This window comes from Sebastes fasciatus, chromosome 5 (genome assembly GCF_043250625.1).
Source record: "Sebastes fasciatus isolate fSebFas1 chromosome 5, fSebFas1.pri, whole genome shotgun sequence".
NCBI classification, from domain to species: Eukaryota; Metazoa; Chordata; class Actinopteri; order Perciformes; family Sebastidae; genus Sebastes; species Sebastes fasciatus.
Window position 1 is genome coordinate 22,293,438 of NC_133799.1, and position 17,240 is coordinate 22,310,677.

Sequence of the window (17,240 nt, forward strand, 5' to 3'; positions counted from 1 at the left end):
CGGAGAGATCATGTTCTCTCTTTGGCCTCTGATGTTCTGCTTATAACTTATAACACAATGTACTGCTGCAGCTGATATATGTAGCTATATTTATATGCAGAATGTCTTGTGCAATAGGAAAAGTATTCTTGAACCAAAGACTGCATATAAGAGGTCACTGTGAGGTCACCCATTGGTTTGTGGACTGCCGTTTTGAAGCCACCAGTTCGGCATTTTGTCCGTCGCCGTCTTGGTATTTGGCTGTCGCCGTCCTGGTATTTGCAACCAGAAATGACACAAGAGGGTCAACTCCCAGACGGGAAAACGCTGTGGAAGCAACCTGTCAATCACATGGTAGCCAAGCCCTAAAGCATCCCCTGCTTTATGGTCTATTTGACTCTAAATGGGACCATAAATTACCAAATGAACATCATGCTGTATTGAAAAGACTTGAAACTAGCGATTGAGACCATAAACTCATGTTTACAATGTTTACTGAGGTAATAAATCAAGTGAGAAGTAGGCTCATTTTCTCATAAACTTCTATACAATCAGACTACTTTTTGCAACCAGAGGAGTCGCACCCTGTTGGCTGTTAGTAAGAATGCAAGTTTTAGGCTAGGGATGCCAATTTTGAATTTCCTGACCGATAATCGACCCTCGTTAACCGATTATTCCCCGTGCCAGCTGCAGTGCATGTGCAAAACAGACAACTGAGTCCCCAGTTCACCCGACCGGGAGAGTTACTGTAGCAGCTACGACGCTGCGTGTATTGTCGAGGATACATGCAGCCACTTTTCCAGTAAAAGTCTCCACCGCATCATTTAGTTTAGCTGCGAGGTGGTCAGAGTAAAGTTAGCGAGTGTCCGACAGACCGTGTGTGTGCATGTGCTACGTTCGCAGCTGTAGCGTTGCTGGTGGTTTCGTGCTTGCCGTTGTCACACACATACGGTCTGTCAGCCCGGTGTAACGTTAGCGAGTGTCCGAAAGACCGTGATTGTGTGGCAGCGATGAGTGTGGGGTTGTCGGTGCTGTTATAGCTGTGAATGTAGCAGCGCAGTGTGTGCCGGGATCATTTGTCGGTGAATTTGTCGGTATCCTGCAACGTCGCCTCAGACCTTAAGGTGGACAAGCTATTCTCCCTTAAGTGACAAGCCACACTTCTGAGTTTTGCTCAGCTTTTTTATTTGATTTTGTATATGTTTTTTAGTCGTTTAACCGATAGCATTAATCGGTAAAAGGTCGGTTAAATAGTTAATTATTAACATCCCTATTTACTTCTGCATTGGCTTCACCTCTCAGACCCCAGAGGTAGCCCACTGGGTTAGACACACATGCACCTCCTCATTTGCATCCCACGCACACGTTTCAGCACCGATGGTCAACTGCAGGGTGAAAATATCCGTGACAGCCAGGCTGATTTTTCTTGCTGACCACTGCTCTGTTTTTTCTTTAAGCTTGTTAGCTCTGAGGCCAGGAGAGCAGATTAGGATGGGTGGCAGGCAGAGTTAAGCTCAGCGCTGCAATGCACACACAAACATCAGTACGAAATGTCAGGAAGCGAGGGGGAAGAGTTTAGGGGGATTACAGAGTGGAAAAAGACGGGAAGTCCACCCCTATAAATCAAAAGTTATGCAACCACTAAAGGTGCAAATAGAAGGCATCACAGCGGGGCGCTGCGACAAACTAAACTCAGCTTCATGAGTCAACAGGAAATTATTTCCAGCTACTATCAAAGCCACACAAAAGGCTCTTCTTTGGCCCCCGAGTACACTTCACAGAGATGGCAATAAAGACCAAAAAAAGGTGTTTCCGTTGTACTCCCACTCGCTCTCTCTGTCACCACATTGTTCTCGTCTCCTGCCTATTTTTAGACCTGTCAAGTGGCCTGCGCTTTGGTGCCTCCAGGTATCAGAGGAGCGCTCCGTGCCCGGCAGTTCATCAGCCGTGCTCGCAGGCCTCTGGCTACTCTCCTCCTGCTTTTTATGTTATGTAAGGAGGCTGGAGCCAAGTAGCACATCTACAGTTGCCAGGTTCTGTTCCTGCTACTAATGCTACAAAGCTACTCTGACGCCACTCTCAATCGCTGCATATCTCCCTCTCTCTCTCTCTCTGCGAGCCAGTTTTTAAAAAGCGCACACTCACCCCTGACAAGTCTCTGCTCACTCTGGATGCTTTAGTCTTTTTGTGCGTCGTGCCTCACTTCTGTTCTCATTTCAAATTCAAATAACACCGAGGTTCTTTTCTAAAGCTCCATCAGTGCGCGGGCAATGAAGAGGCCAAACAGGCTATTGCCCTTCATAGTCTTTCACAGTCAAATCAATCACACAGCTGAAAAACCTTCTGAAGGATCGGAGGTATAAACTCACTGTGGCCAATAACCAGCAGCCAGACAGCCAAGGTGAGGAGAAATGAAAACCTATTAAACGCTGGGGTCTCCAGACAGTAGGGTTTCTTAAGAAATATGTCACAAAAAAAGAGCACGCCGGTGTGGAAATGTTATTTTCTGTGGCCCCTTCGAGTTGTCTCAGCCTTGAAGTGCTGGTGAGGCTATGAGGTGTTACCTCTGAGGTTTAATTTCCTGTTGACTCACCAATCACAGATATCATCAACACCGACAGGAGCCTGAGGAGGTCTGAGGGAAACATTAATATACCACTTAAATCGATAACACACAGCGTGCTGCTCGTACCTGTACCTTTTTGTCTCCATTTCACCCTGTATTCATCTATTCAACTCAAAATCAAGGCGGTCTTTGTCCTGTGTCACTGACAGCATTTACATGCACACTATTATTATGAATATGACAATATTGGGAATTTGATACGGGTAATGTAAACAGCATAGTCCTTTTGGATATTCTGAATTAGGCCTTTTCCGAATGGAGCATTTTCCGATTAAGACACATGGGATATGCCGATATTATTCAGGTTTTAGGAGCATTATTTGGACATATAAACAGCACATTCAGAATATGCATCTCAATTGGGGTTTTTGCATGACCGAAAGAAAAGAAGGAGACGCACCTACTTTTAAACATTATGAAAGACTTGAATATCAACAGGTTTTTGGATATATGCAAATATCGCAACTCCAACCTTTTCAAGAAGGTGGTTGAAGAAATGAAAGAGTCCAACAACTCCAGCACCAGTGGAAAACTTTCAAAAAAACTAGAGCTGTCAATCGATTAAAATATTTAATCGGGATTAATCTCATGATTATCCATAGTTAATTGCGATTAATTGCAATTTTTTTATCTGTTCAAAATGTACCTTAAAGGGTATTTAATACTCTTATCAAGATGAGAGTGAGCAAATATATGTACATATTTATTATTGGAAATCAATTAATGACACAAAACAATGACAAATATTGTCCAGAAACCCTCACAGGTACTGCATTTAGCATAAAAAATATGCTCAAATCATAACAAGCCCAACAGGCAACAACAGCTGTCAGTGTGTCAGTGTGCTGACTTGACTATGACTTGCCCCCAAACTGCATGTGATTATCATAAAGTGGGCATGTCTGTAAAGGGGAGACTCGTGGGTACCCATAGAACCCATTTTCATTCACATATCTTGAGGTCAGAGGTCAAGGGACCCCTTTGAAAATGGCCATGCCAGTTTTTCCTCACCATAATGCAGCCTAAGTTTGGAGCGTTATTTAGCCTCCTTCGTGGCAAGCTAGTATGACATGGTTGGCACCAATGGATTCATTAGGTTTTCTACAATTTTTCTAGATTTTCTGTCTTATGATGCCAGTATCTTCACTCTAGCTTTAAAACTGAGCCCTCTACGACCTAAAAATGCAAGTTGCATTAATGCATTAGAAGTATATGTATATATATATATACATTATGTATGTAGTAATGATATGTAAATCCCAAAATGGAATATGCTGTTTACATGACCCGTATTAAATTCAGAATATTGTCATGTTTGGAATATTAGTGTGCATGTAAACATAGTCACTGTTTGCTCTGCAGCCACGAGGGAAATTCATGTTTGAAATGAGCTGAATCACTGATTGGAAGTCAAACAAGCTGCAGACACTAAGGCTGCAGCTAGGGAGCATGCACCTTTAATTCTTATCAGCGTGTGTGTGTGTGTGTGTGTGTGTGTGTGTGTGTGTGTGTGTCTGCATGTGGGGATACACGCGAACACCGAACAATGACTGCAGTCATTCTGTTGGAAAAGATGACAAATCTCATTAGTGCCAGTGGGCACATCAAAGATGCAGGTTTAGGATTTGACTCACTCGCTGTCTGTCTGTGTGTGTATGTGTGTGTGTGTGTGTGTGTGTGTGTGTGTGTGTGTGTGTGTGTGTGTGTGTGTGAGAGGTCTCCCTGTGACTAAGAGGAAGCTTAACATTCACTGCATGTTATCACTACTGTCACTCAGCTGTGCTTGGCACATTCTCAAAAAGTGCAGGACTACACAGAGCTGCGGGGAAAAACATAATGACAAACAAAACGGTAGCAGACAGCGAAACCACAGAGAACAACGTTCCGAGACAACCTCGGTGTCGAGGAGATGCAGAGAGAGCTACAACAAGAATGTGTAATTTCTGCAAGATACATCAGGTTATATAACCGCAAAATAAATACTGTTTTCATAAGCCAGAAAATCTGAAGCTCTGGTAAAATCCTCTGCAGTGGATCCTTCAGCCTCTTCCCCATCACAGCACCCCCATCCTTTTATTTACTGTCCTACATTCTGCAACCAGCATCACCGACACAAACTCTACTCATGTAAGAGACACAGTTTCACCACAACAACAACAAGAAGAAACAGCAGACAGATACGGGTTAATTGGACAGCTGGTAATTGGAGCGCTTAAGTCTCTTTGCTGTCACAGACAGTAATCAGAGGGAACAGGAAAGTGGGGGATTTAGGAGAATATCGCTGGCCTAAAAACACTCTGGTGTGATGTAAAATATGTAAGACATCCAAAAAAAAATAAATCACATCAAAGAACCAGCTGGTCCCCGCACTAGATGCTCACTGTCAAACTGAGCAGAGACGACAGGGATCAACGTTACTTTTCACACCTCTGAATGAAACATGTTCCTCCAATGTTGTCTCGTAATCCCGTAATCACAAAAGCTTTTCCTTGTGTTGGTCCCCAATATCACATCTAATTCTTTTTATATTGTAGCTGCCCTCACACTCTGCTGTCTCTCACTGCCTTTGTGTGCTCAGCATTCACAGTTACCAACAGTATACAGTATTTACATTCTCCAACAGTGGGAATTAACTCAGTAGCCAATATTTACAGCGCTTTATTCGTATAGCTGCTTGAGTTGCAGCTCATTTTTACTATTACTATTATATAGATGGCTCAAACTAATGATTATTTTCCATATGGATTCATCTTCTGATTATTTTCTTGATCGATCCATTAATTATCTGGTTTGTAAAACATACGAAAAAAGAGAGAAATTCCCATCACAATTAAACAGAACTCAAAGTGACATCTTAAAAATTAGTTTTTTCCAACCAACAGTCCAAACCTCATAATTATTCAGTTTACTGCAGTTTAAGACAAGAAAGAGCAGCAAATCCTCACATTTGAGAAGTTGAAACAATGAAATGTTTTTTTGAATGAAAAATTATTTCTTCTAAGGCTACTAACAATTGATAGTTATCAAAACAGTTGCTAGTCATTTCTTTTTAAATAATTGTCAAATTATCTAATATACCGTTGGGTAGTTTAGTCTTATACAATGCATCGTATTTTAAGTTCTTCATATGTTTTATATAAACTCAGGAAAAAAAGTTTGGAAATTTGTGTTTGGTGGATTATTTCTCTGTTGTTACAATGCTCATTGGCATTGTATTTTACATCGTTGGAAAGCCTGTTTATGTACCTTCACAATAATGTACAACTTGTAAGGATCATGCATTTGTGGGATGAGCAGCACAGCTGATTATGTGGGTAGCGCCCAAGTAAAATTTGCCAAAATCGTCTGCCGATGCTAAACAGTGTATACTCCTGTTGGTATTGACTTGATCTTCCACCACTACTGAGGCTCCTGATGGTGTATTAAATGAATAAAGTGTAAAATAGCCAATATGTCTTGTTTGTTCCTTGTTACTGATGGAGAGTTCAATCATCCAATCCACCAAACAACTCAAAACAAGAGTCAGCACCAACAGGAGAATACACTGTTTAGTATTGGCAGAGCATTTTGGCAAATTTTACTTGGGCGCTACCCACATAATCAGCTGTGCTGCTCATCCCACAAATGCACGATCCTTACAAGTTGGACATCATTGTAAAGGTAAATAAACAGGCTTTCCGACGATGTAAAATACAATGCCAATTAGCATTGTAACAACAGAGAAATAATTGATCAAACACAAATTTCCAAACTTTTTTTTCTGAGTTTATTCGTTTTTAAAGCAACTAGTACCTAAAGCCGTCAGATAACGTGAAGTAGCCTACAATATTTTCCTCTGAATATGTAATGGAGTAGAAGTAGCCTATAAAGTCACATGAAATGGAAATAATATACTAAAATTTGTTAAGTAGCCTAGTAGGCCTACATTAACTTTCTTGAGTAAATGTATGTACTTTCCACCACAGAGGCAAATACTGTAATGTTTTACTTCACTCCATTTATTTAACAGCTGTAAATAATGACTCATTGAAAAAGTCATGAACTACAGTAGCCTACATTACTTTACTAATCACTCAACTGCAGAATTAATTATATTCTGACATCAGATATTGTGTTTTAATGAGCAGTCAGTTGACAGTTGTGGAGGTTACCATAGTTACCGACTATTAACAGCTGGCTTACAGAGACATCAGTCCCATCCTCACATTGAAACAGCAGCAGGATTCACACTCTCTACAACTCTGAACAAAACCAGCTGATACCTGAATGTAGTATTGCTAATGGCTAACAAGCCAGCTAAGTAAAACACAATATATAAATGAACCAACATAGGAGTTACCTACCTGAAGTCGCATTTGTCTTCTTTTAGTAGAGAATAACCGTTGTGTGCCGCTCCCGTCCATCAAACTCCCGTTAAGACAGACAGTGGACAAGACGACCCTGAAATTGTCAAAGTAACAGAGTGTTACTGGGTATAATAACTGTAATGTAAATACTGAATTGTAATCCCTTACTCTATAGCCTACTTGTTACTGATAAAAGTAATAATTACGGCCACACAGGGAAGCTATTTCATCAAACACTGTACTCATAATAATGATAACATGGTGGAGTTTACCGCCCAAAAAGTACAACAAAATCACCAGATGCACAATTAAGTACAGTTCATGTGCACACTGTCCTGACAAGAGGTCTAACTAGGCAACATACGTGAAAAACGCCTGTGTGAGTGGACTAATGGGTGTGCAGGGGCTTTAAGCTTTTACATACAAAATATATGACCACTTTATGGAATAGGATGTATTATTAATTATTAAACTACCAAGCAGCATAACAAAGTAGTACGAATTTTCTCCATCTCGACCAGCTGCAACATTAAAATGCTACTTATAGCCTAATTTAATGCTTCAGTATTCACAAATCAATAATACATAACAGTATAACACTGACACTTGTGTGCTACTTATTTATTTGTGCTACTTATTTACACTTCGGTATTGCTGAATACTTCTTCCACCACTGCCTTCCTGTTTTTCATCATTGCAAACTAATAGATGGACAATTTAAGTCAAGAGCTATTGAGACTCATGTAGCTACTACCTCAATGCTTTCCATTCCCAGTTCACTCAGGATAATGCATCATCATCATCATCATCATCACAATCTGCTGTGCTAGTAAGTCAAAAACAGGTATTTAACTCTGGCATAATGTTGTCAGCAATTTAATGCATTTATGCTTCTTGTTCTGAAAAGCAGGACATTTGAATGGCAGCAAACTGCTGGTGATAATAAATACACCAATCTTGCTTGCATGTTGGTGAATGATCGGAGTTGAGAAGATCAAAGTGATCTCATAAATGAAATTCTTCTGTCTACACACAATATGTGAACAGGTGGGTGCCCTGATGGCAGGGTCAGAGGAAGCAGCTGCCTTCCCATCGTCACTCGAGGAACCGATATGGTCGACTGAGGAAGTTACCAGTCACACTGTAGAAACTGCATGTAGCTGTTGCGCGAGTGGCCAAAGACGGTCCACTCGCTTCACCACCCCAAACATGAAATTAAATTCAAAACTAAACACGTTCTGACCAACAACTCCACTTTGTACATTTCTGCTGTGAATAAGGAACATGTGAGTGTAAACCACCACGTCGCCTGGGCCGGGCTTTCCATTAACTACAATGTAAACCCATCCGCAGTAACAGTAAACGCACAGGGAAAGAGCTGTGGTAGTTTAAAGAGCGAAAGGGACACAAAGGGCCAACACATTCTCACTCCCAACTCATCAATCCAATCCAAATTTATTTATAGAGCACATTTAAAAAGAACAAAAGTTGACCAAAGTGCAGTACAATTATGGAGGCAAAGTGTTCCAGTGCTTTGGAGCTGCAACTGAAAAGGCTCGGTCACCCCTGAGCTTCAACCTAGACCTCGTGACAGTCAGAAGCAACTGCTCAGTGGATCTGAGTGTCCTTGATAAAAGATGTGGTTTTAAAAGGTCTGAGAGATAAGTTGGAGCATGCCCATTTAACGATTTATATATTAATAATAAAATCTTAAAATCAATCCTAAAACACAAAGGGAGCCAATGAAGTGAAGCCAGAATAGGGGAGATGTGCTCATGTTTACGTGTGCCAGTTAAAAGACGAGCTGCCGCGTTCTGAACAAGCTGCAGGCGAGACAAAGACGCTTGGCTAACAGCAATGTAAAGTGCATTACAATAATCAAGACGTGTGGTGATAAAAGCATGCATAACCTTTTCAAAATCATTAAAAGATTAAAAAAAACGTCAAATACCGCCACTCGGCATCGGAGACCAACGCACAGGGTACCCCTCTTACGTTACTTTTCGACGGACCAAGGAGGGCGTTCCAATATACGCTCGTTGCATGCATAGTGTCCTTTCAAAATAAACTTCCTTTCTCACAGGAAGTTAGGGTTCAGGCAACACAACCACTTAGTTTTAGGGTTAGGAAACGGTTGTGGTTGACGTTAACGTCACTGATTAGCGACTCACGTGACTCACGGGACTGACGATACCGACAATAAAGAGTGAAGTGACAAATAAGTCAACGTTACTTTTAGTTTCCCACGGGACACCAACAGCGGTCTCCTGGTTGAAAGTCTTGCCCTGAGCAGACTCTCACGCTATCAATACTACGTCACTTTCTCCAGCCGTCAAATAATGCCACAGGTGGGTTTACATTAGAGTTAGTTGAAAGCCCGGTTCGTCGCATACTGTTGCTGTTCGTTTGTGTCCCGTGTTCACAGCGTCAAGTCACATTTTCACTGTAAAAACGTAGTAATTTTAAGCTCAACCATGTTGTTTTTTCCTAAACCTAACTAAGTGGTTTTGTTGCCTGAACCTAAGCAAGAGTTGTTGTATAATTAACAACATTAATTACATGTTAACTGCGACCAAAAAAGTGATGCCGAGGGGTCCGACAAAGCTTCAGTATGCGACGAGGTTGTGTAAACTGATTTAAAAAATAAAATCCTGAATTCCAGCTGAAGTCTTGTTCTCTCTCTCTTTGTGAAAGTATTGCCCGTTACTCAGCAAAATGAGCTGGTGAAGTGATTGTTTGGGATTAAAACCTGCTGAGAGATCGAAATTTAGAAGCTATGAGCACGTTTGCAGGCACGACCTCTGCTGCAGTTGAAGATAACACAAGATGGAAACTAAAGTGCCAAAGTGTCTTTATTCAACAGCTGAACCTACTGTCAGCACGGCTCTGAGGTGCTGACACTTGACACTTTATATTTCCTGGTTAGAATATTTTATACTTTACTCACTCACTTACTTTACTCAACATACTTGTGACATGTTATGCATTTTCTATACTTTGAAGTGCTTCATGGTACAGTTTAAGGCATATTATACCACCTACATTGAATAACATGTCACAGTTTATCAATATATTCATCAATACTTAATCAAAACATACTTTACTGTTAATACTTCTATACTACTTCTTTGTATACTCCTACCACATATAGAGCAATTCCATCTTTTATGTTAAATCACAAAGATTTTGTAAATAAGAAACACTTGATAAGCTATCTAGCTAAGCTAAGATTCAGCTATCTGGAAGTGTTCAATATAAATTCAGATATTAAGTATTTTCACATTTACATCTGCTGCAGAATGTGGCAGACGGTCTCATCCAAAGCAGCTTACAGTGCTGCTGCTGCTGCTGCTGCTCAGTATTCATGATTAAGACACCAACAGATCAGGTGAACGTGAGTCATCCCAGTTGATTAGTTTGGAGGGACTTCAGAAGTTAAACTCCTGTGCTGGACTAACAAGCTTAAAGGCATTCTCTGGTGCAAATGTCAATTTAAACTTCATTTTTATTCCACGTATTTTCTGAGTCACAGGCTTAATTAAATCTGGTACGAAAATATTTATTCTCCGTCCGTATGTCGAAGCAATTCTCCACACTCTGCTTTTAAGAAATATGGATCAGTTTGTCGTTTAGCTCCTGTCCAATAAAGTCTGTCCACATAACTGGAAGTGTATGTTTCACAAACACATTCTCACTCCCAACTCGTCACATGCCGCCGCTTTATCACACCCCTTTACTATAGGTTTAGGCAACAAAACCACTTTGTTTTTAGGAAAAAACTACATGGTCGGGCTTAAAACTACTACATTTGCACAGTGAAAATGACACTGAATATTGTGAACACGGGACACGAACGAACAGCAGATTGTAACGTGAAAGTGAAACTTAACGCATGGGACACCGGTCTCCTGGATGAAAGCCGTCGTGTCTCTTTGCTCTTCAAACTACGTAACCACTCTCCCAGCGCACTTTCCCTGAGCTGTTGCCGTGGATGGGTTTACATTATAGTTAATGGACAGCCCGGTCAGTCTCATACTGGTGCTAAAGGGTGCCTTGTGCGGCGGTATCACACGCTGACGGCCGTGACAAGGCCTCGGTATTTGCCGCCCTGGGAATGGTTTCACACCATGTCTACATTTGCAAACACCAAGATCAGCAAAAGCCCAGGCAGAATTAGCCTGATAACCAGAGTAAACATGACCCGAGTCTTCCAGTGGTGGAGGAAGCATTCAGATCCTTTACATAAATAAAAATAAGTAAAAAATACTGATACTACAATGTGAAAATACTCTTTTACTAGGTACTTAAGTAAAAGTATGCAAGTATAATCAGGAAAATGTACTTGAAGTATTAAAAGTAAAAGTGGCTCATTCAAACAAGCTTCCAAACAATCTTCCACCTCACCACCAGAGGGCAACAATGTGCAAAAGCTCCATATTTCAACTTGAAAAATAAATTTCATAAGCTGACTATGAAAACAGTGCAATCAAAAACACACAAAAAGAACCTTTAAGTCATACAGCTATTTGTTGAGACCTATATGATTGACATTTGACCACTCCCACCACTCCTCTCTCCAAGAATGTGTCACGCCTGTTTTATCTGGGGGGTGCCAAAAAGACATCCGCAAAGAATACCCCCGTGCACACTCTCTCATAGCTCCTCCTGCAAGCCTCCTCTCTCCTCAAGATGCATTTTAGAAATTGGGACGTCCTTCAAGATGGAGCGCTGAGATTGATTTTCGGGTCACAAGCCAGAGGAGCGAGGAGCGAGGAGGCACAAAATCGGGGAAATGAGAAAGACCCAAAGTGACAGAATTGAACAAAATAAACAAGAGAGAGTCGAAGGTCAGAGAAATCAGATGCACTGCAGCTCCTGACTGTAAATAAATATTTACAAGCCGTCTGACTTACTGAACTGTTCTAATGGTTTGTCTGAATGCCTCGGCTCCGCCGGTTGTTACGAACCTCGCCGGTCTCTGGGCCGCGTCTCAAAACAGCATCATAAAAATGTGAATGGATTTGCTCTTCGGCATCAGCAGGAGCTGACCTAACACATTTTGAGAGCTCTGCACAGTCTTCTGTGAGTCAGAGGTGTTGGCGACCTTCGCACAGACAAGGGCAAACACAATCACAGATAGCAGCAAAGCCTTTAAATCCTGCTGGATTGATCAAGGAGCGCGGTAAGAAGTAAAATACACTCGTCCAGATGAGAAGCTGAGGTAAAGCTGCCGGGTAGCTCAGGGGGGACTTTGAGGATAAGCTGCTGGTCTGTGGTAGTTCAGGGCATCAGATTATCATGTAAAACTATTTGAAGAGATAAAACCAACATTAAGGAAATGAAAAACGCTGTCAAATTATCTCTAAAACAGATTGACTCGATTCTGTCTTGTTCTGAAAACTTGATTTTTTGAGAGACGGTGCCCTGAAGTCCACTCACTCCACAGTGCTTAAATCAACATCGATTGCACAACATCGGACTGCCATGCAGGTTACTTTAGAAGCCTCACTGTCCTCAGCATCAAAGTGTATGACTAACTGAGGGCTCCATCTGTCTGCTTCATTTTTCATGCCTCTTTTCCTGCTCTACTTCTCTGAGGATGATGGATGCTCCTGAAATCTACGGGGACAGCTGGTCATTAGGCTGGAGGTAAAGCGAAACACGCCGCATGACCGTGTAAAGAGGGGGCGGTAAAGCAGGTTGCGGTGGAAAAGCTAGAGGCAAGGGAGTGAGTTTGAGCTCTTTTGTTGGCTGACATTACGGAGTCACATTGTAATGCAGCAGATAATAGCCTGCAGGTCAGACTTGGGGGTCTGGGGAGCAGCCGGCACCTGCTGCCATTCATTCAAGGTGACAATAAGCCGATGTCGAGTCCTAGTTGTGGCTCTGCAGCGTGTCTGTTCAGCCTCTGGGTGGTTGACAGAGAGCTTTTTATAACAATCTGTGCTGCATCAACACTAGAGTTGCTCACTTGGATCAGGTAAGATGTCAAAACCGAGTATATGTCTGGACCGTGTATGATCAGTCTGTGAATTTGTGGCTAAATTGTTACACAAATAGTCAGTGGTCATGTCTATGTTAAATCCAGCGGTACGGGCCCACCAGGTCTGGCGAGGACATTAGGGGATGCGCTGCGTTGAGACGTCCCCCTGAATAAGGTAAACAAAGGACTGCAACCAACTGAGTACCCCTCCATTCACTCCTCCCTTTCCAAGACTGCGGTAACGTGAGCCGCCGAGTGCAAAACCGTGGTAACGCCGTTCACCTCACTCAGAGGTCATCCTTATCATAATAACGCTACTTTAGGAGCAACAGAAGTCAGACGCCAGCTGGTATGGTCTTGCACTCTGCGGCTCACGTTACCGCAGTTTCAGAAGTGTGTTGGAGAACTAAGGTGGCCTTCAGGTAACGTAAAAAACGCAAATGGCTCTCTCTAGAGCCAGGCCCAATCCCAATGACCCCCCTAAGGGCTTAAGCCCTGAACCCTCAGGGACTTGACTGACGACACCTGATAAAAAGTTGAGGCTGCAAAGGGCTTGAAATGGTCTAAATACAAATGGGATAGCACTTTGCGGCGACATATCACGTTACCTTGACGATGCCAATCATGGGTTTTTATTTTACTGCCTATTTGAACGTCTTCCAGGCTCTTGCCTTACAAGACTAGAGGTAACTGTCAAAAAGCAATGAGGAGCTACAGCCAATGAGGAAACTTCAACACTCGGCCGACCAATCGTGTAACTCCATCGCTCAGTGACAGACTTTTATGTTTGTAGGGCTGGCCCTCTTCAGTCCAGCCAAAAAATAATATGAAGCTCCCCTGCTGCCTGCAACATAACCACCCTGCATCTAAACTGATCATCTCAACACATCACTCTGCATGCAGCCATCCATTACAGACCTCCACAACATTCACCGCATGAGGCAGGCAGCCTTTTGTTCTTCTGCAGCACACCTGGGACTGTGCATGAAATTTATAACCCCTTCCAGACTCTGTGTTTCACCTTGCATGTTGAAAGGCAAAGACGGAGCTCTTTTGGTTTAAAAGCGGTCTCCAGCTGGCTACAAACACCAGAGACAGAGGTCGATGCTCTCTATCGCTGCCTCCGCTGAGCAGTCTACCCTTCAAATGTACAGACAGCCACGAGAACCCCCAGAGACCAGCAGTTCCTGTTCTGTATCCATCTCTCACTGCTGTTGCTGCTGCCCTTCCCACACACACACACACACACACACACACACACACACACACACACACACACACACACACACACATCAAGCATTTAATTCATACCAGTGTGCGCTCTGCTGCTTCAGCGAGGTGGCGGCTGCCTTTGCACCTGAGCGTCAGGAGGTGAAAAACATCTGAGAGGAAAAGAAAAAAGAGAGAGAGACAAAGTTCACTGTCAAAACATCTTCAAGTGTTTTCAGGAGTTAATTGAATTGAAGGAAGCTGCATCTCGGAGTCAACATCTGAATTACTTCCCACTTATATTACATCTAGTCTCATTTAAACTCTGAACTCTCATCACGCAAACACACAGAGCAAACAAATTAACTCAGACACCATACAGCGCTATACAGTCTGAGGAATCTCATAATGTTAAATGTTTGTTGAGAAAGTCAGAGGTGATGACTTTCCTGTTATGTTGGCAATATTTTATGTAATTTAGCTATGGTTGCAACAGACACGCCAGCAATTCAGACACCTCTCTGAAGTTTAAAAGTATACGTATACGTATAAGTATCAGAAAGAAGCATTTATCAAAAGGCTATTATACAACTCACTTTAGAAATCCACATTATGGCACCTACAATGCTTTTTTAACTTGTGTATTATGTAATTATTATTTCTAGGGCTGTCAAAGTTAAGGAGCATTAAATACTTGACAAATCTTCCTTTAAGGTACATTTTGAACAGATAAAAAATGTGTGATTAATTTGCGATGAGTCACTATTAACTATGGACGGTCATGCGATTAATCGTGATTGATATTTGAATCGATTGACATGTAGTTGGGTCCCCTTGAAAATTAGATCTTAATCTCAATGGGACTTACCTGGTTAAATAAAAGTTCAATTAAAAGTACTTTAAAATATTATATTCTTATTTTCTCCTAGAAACATGCTGTATGGCTCATACTATGTGTGCTATTTCACATGCCTTTCATTTACTGCTGTCTTAAAGGTACAGTGTGTAGGATTTGGCGACATCTAGTGGTGTGGTTGCAGATTGCAACCAACCGAGTACCCCTATGCTTACTCCTCCCTTTCCTAGACTGCGGTAACGTGAGCCGCCGAGTGCAAAACCGTGGTAACGCCGTTCGCCTCGCTCAGAGGCCATACTTTCCATAATAACACTACTTTAGGAGCCACGGAAGTGAGACGGCGGCTGGCGATGCCACAGTTTTGCACTCTGAGGCTCATGTTGCCGCAGTTTGAGTGAGCCTCAGTGTTTTTGTTTGTCCGTTCTGGGCTACTGTAGAAACATGACGGAGCAACATGGCGGACTCCGTGAAGAGGACCCGCTCCCTTTGTAGATATAAACGGCTCATTCTAAGGTAATGAAAACACAACGATTCTTAGTTTCAGGTGATTATACGCTAATGAAAACATAATTATGAATATTATATTTCATTTCTGCTAATAGATCTCCTGAAATGTTACACACTGATCCTTTAAAGGGGGCGTTACAGTGATTTAGTATTGCACTTTCATACAGTTGGATAAACACACAAGATTAAAAAAGAATAGTCAAAATTGCAGAAAAAAAAGGCAGCAGATGTCCCTTAGTCCCCAGTATGGGTCTGGAACCTACATTTACCATAATGCAACTCAATAGCATCTGTTCATTAGACGTTCCCTGCTTGGTAAACACCCACGTCTTTCAAATTCAAAACTTCCACTCTGTAACGCAGGTTTTTCTGTCTCCAAACCGAGATAACCCTATTATCTAAGACGTGACGAAGCTCCTCCAGAGCCACAGCGAACGTTATACAAATGTTTTCACAGGCTGAGAACTCCTCATGACTAATAAACCGACCTTTACGTTTAAAATCTGTGAAGTTCCCCTTCTAACTTCCTTGATAACAATAATAACACACAGTGGTTCCTCTCTCACATTCTTCCTGAAGTGTACAATTTGCATCTAAACAGCAGAAACCTTGTGCATGTGCAGTAATAACAGTCTGATGCACAAAAGAGCAGCATTATCTCATAACCCTGATCTGCTCTGCTCCAGCTACAGCGTGGGAGAGCGGGTGCTGATTGCAGCGCTGTTTCAGGTCATTTTCAAGAGGGTTTCGTGGGGCTCTTCACAGCAGCCTGCCACCTACTCCCATAAACACAGCTCGCACTCAGCAGTGAACAGAGACACTGCATGTGTGCCAGGTGGACAGAAGAGGTACGACTCTGTGGGCAGCACAAGATTACTCTCTCCACATCCTCTCCTGATGTCAGTCATCAGGAGAGCCACAGGGTAGCAGCTTCACCCCTCACCTGCAGCACATATTCGGCGGGAGGGTGAGCGCTGTGAAAACACTCCTTTACTGCTTGGATGAACTCGGGTCAAACAACAGAAAGTCGCAGGCTTAAAGTCAAAAATAGCAGCGGTTCACCCACTGTCACAGTGATATGGTTTCAAGTCAACAGTACTTATATGTTTGGCTGTCCAGATCAGGGTTATTATACTAAACTGAAACAGAAATAAGCAGTGAAAAATATTGTCAGCAAACTGAAACTAAATAAAAACTATATTCTTTAAGAAAAACTAAACTGAAACAATATTGCCTGGTTCAAAACGAATACAAATAAAAATTAATCAAAATTCATTTCAGTTTTAAATGTATAGCTATAATATATCACTAAAGAAAAAAACTCCCATGACATTGAACCCCAGAAACTGAACGGACTTGACCTTCAAGGAGATGGCGCTATGCCGCAATTGCTTCACATCGGACACTAACAGTGCAAAGACTAAACATTAAGGCCATTCCTGTAGCTACTTCTGACACATTATACCTGGCCCGAACAAAAACTACTGTAAAACTAAACATATAAAAACTAATCATTTCTGAGAAAAATAAACTAAACTAAAACTTGCAAACACTCTGAAAACCAACTAAAATAAAATAGAAAATTCAAAACTATTCTAACCTTGGTCCATATCCACCATCACCCCTACATAATATATGCATATATATTTACATTAGAGATGAAAATGTAAAAGATTATATTAAAAAACTGTCACATATTAGTTGAATGTAACGCTGCTCTCTGAGGCCAAATAC

At 41.8% G+C, this 17,240-nt stretch overlaps 1 protein-coding gene across 4 annotated transcripts in view; it reads right to left on the bottom strand.

Moving 5' to 3' along the window:
- Positions 1–14,323, bottom strand: part of lingo3a (leucine rich repeat and Ig domain containing 3a) — an 80,393-nt gene extending 66,070 nt beyond the window's left edge. For 3 of the 4 annotated variants that reach the window (XM_074635812.1, XM_074635815.1, XM_074635814.1), the window contains exons 1-2: positions 14,246–14,318; positions 6,949–7,045 (exon numbers count right to left, since the gene is read on the bottom strand). The gene's annotated coding sequence lies outside the window, so the exon portion shown is untranslated. Of the gene's footprint in view, positions 1–6,948; positions 7,046–14,245 lie in introns of all 4 variants that reach the window. The other variant, XM_074635813.1, reaches the window with a different exon arrangement.
- Positions 14,324–17,240: the final 2,917 nt, after the last annotated feature.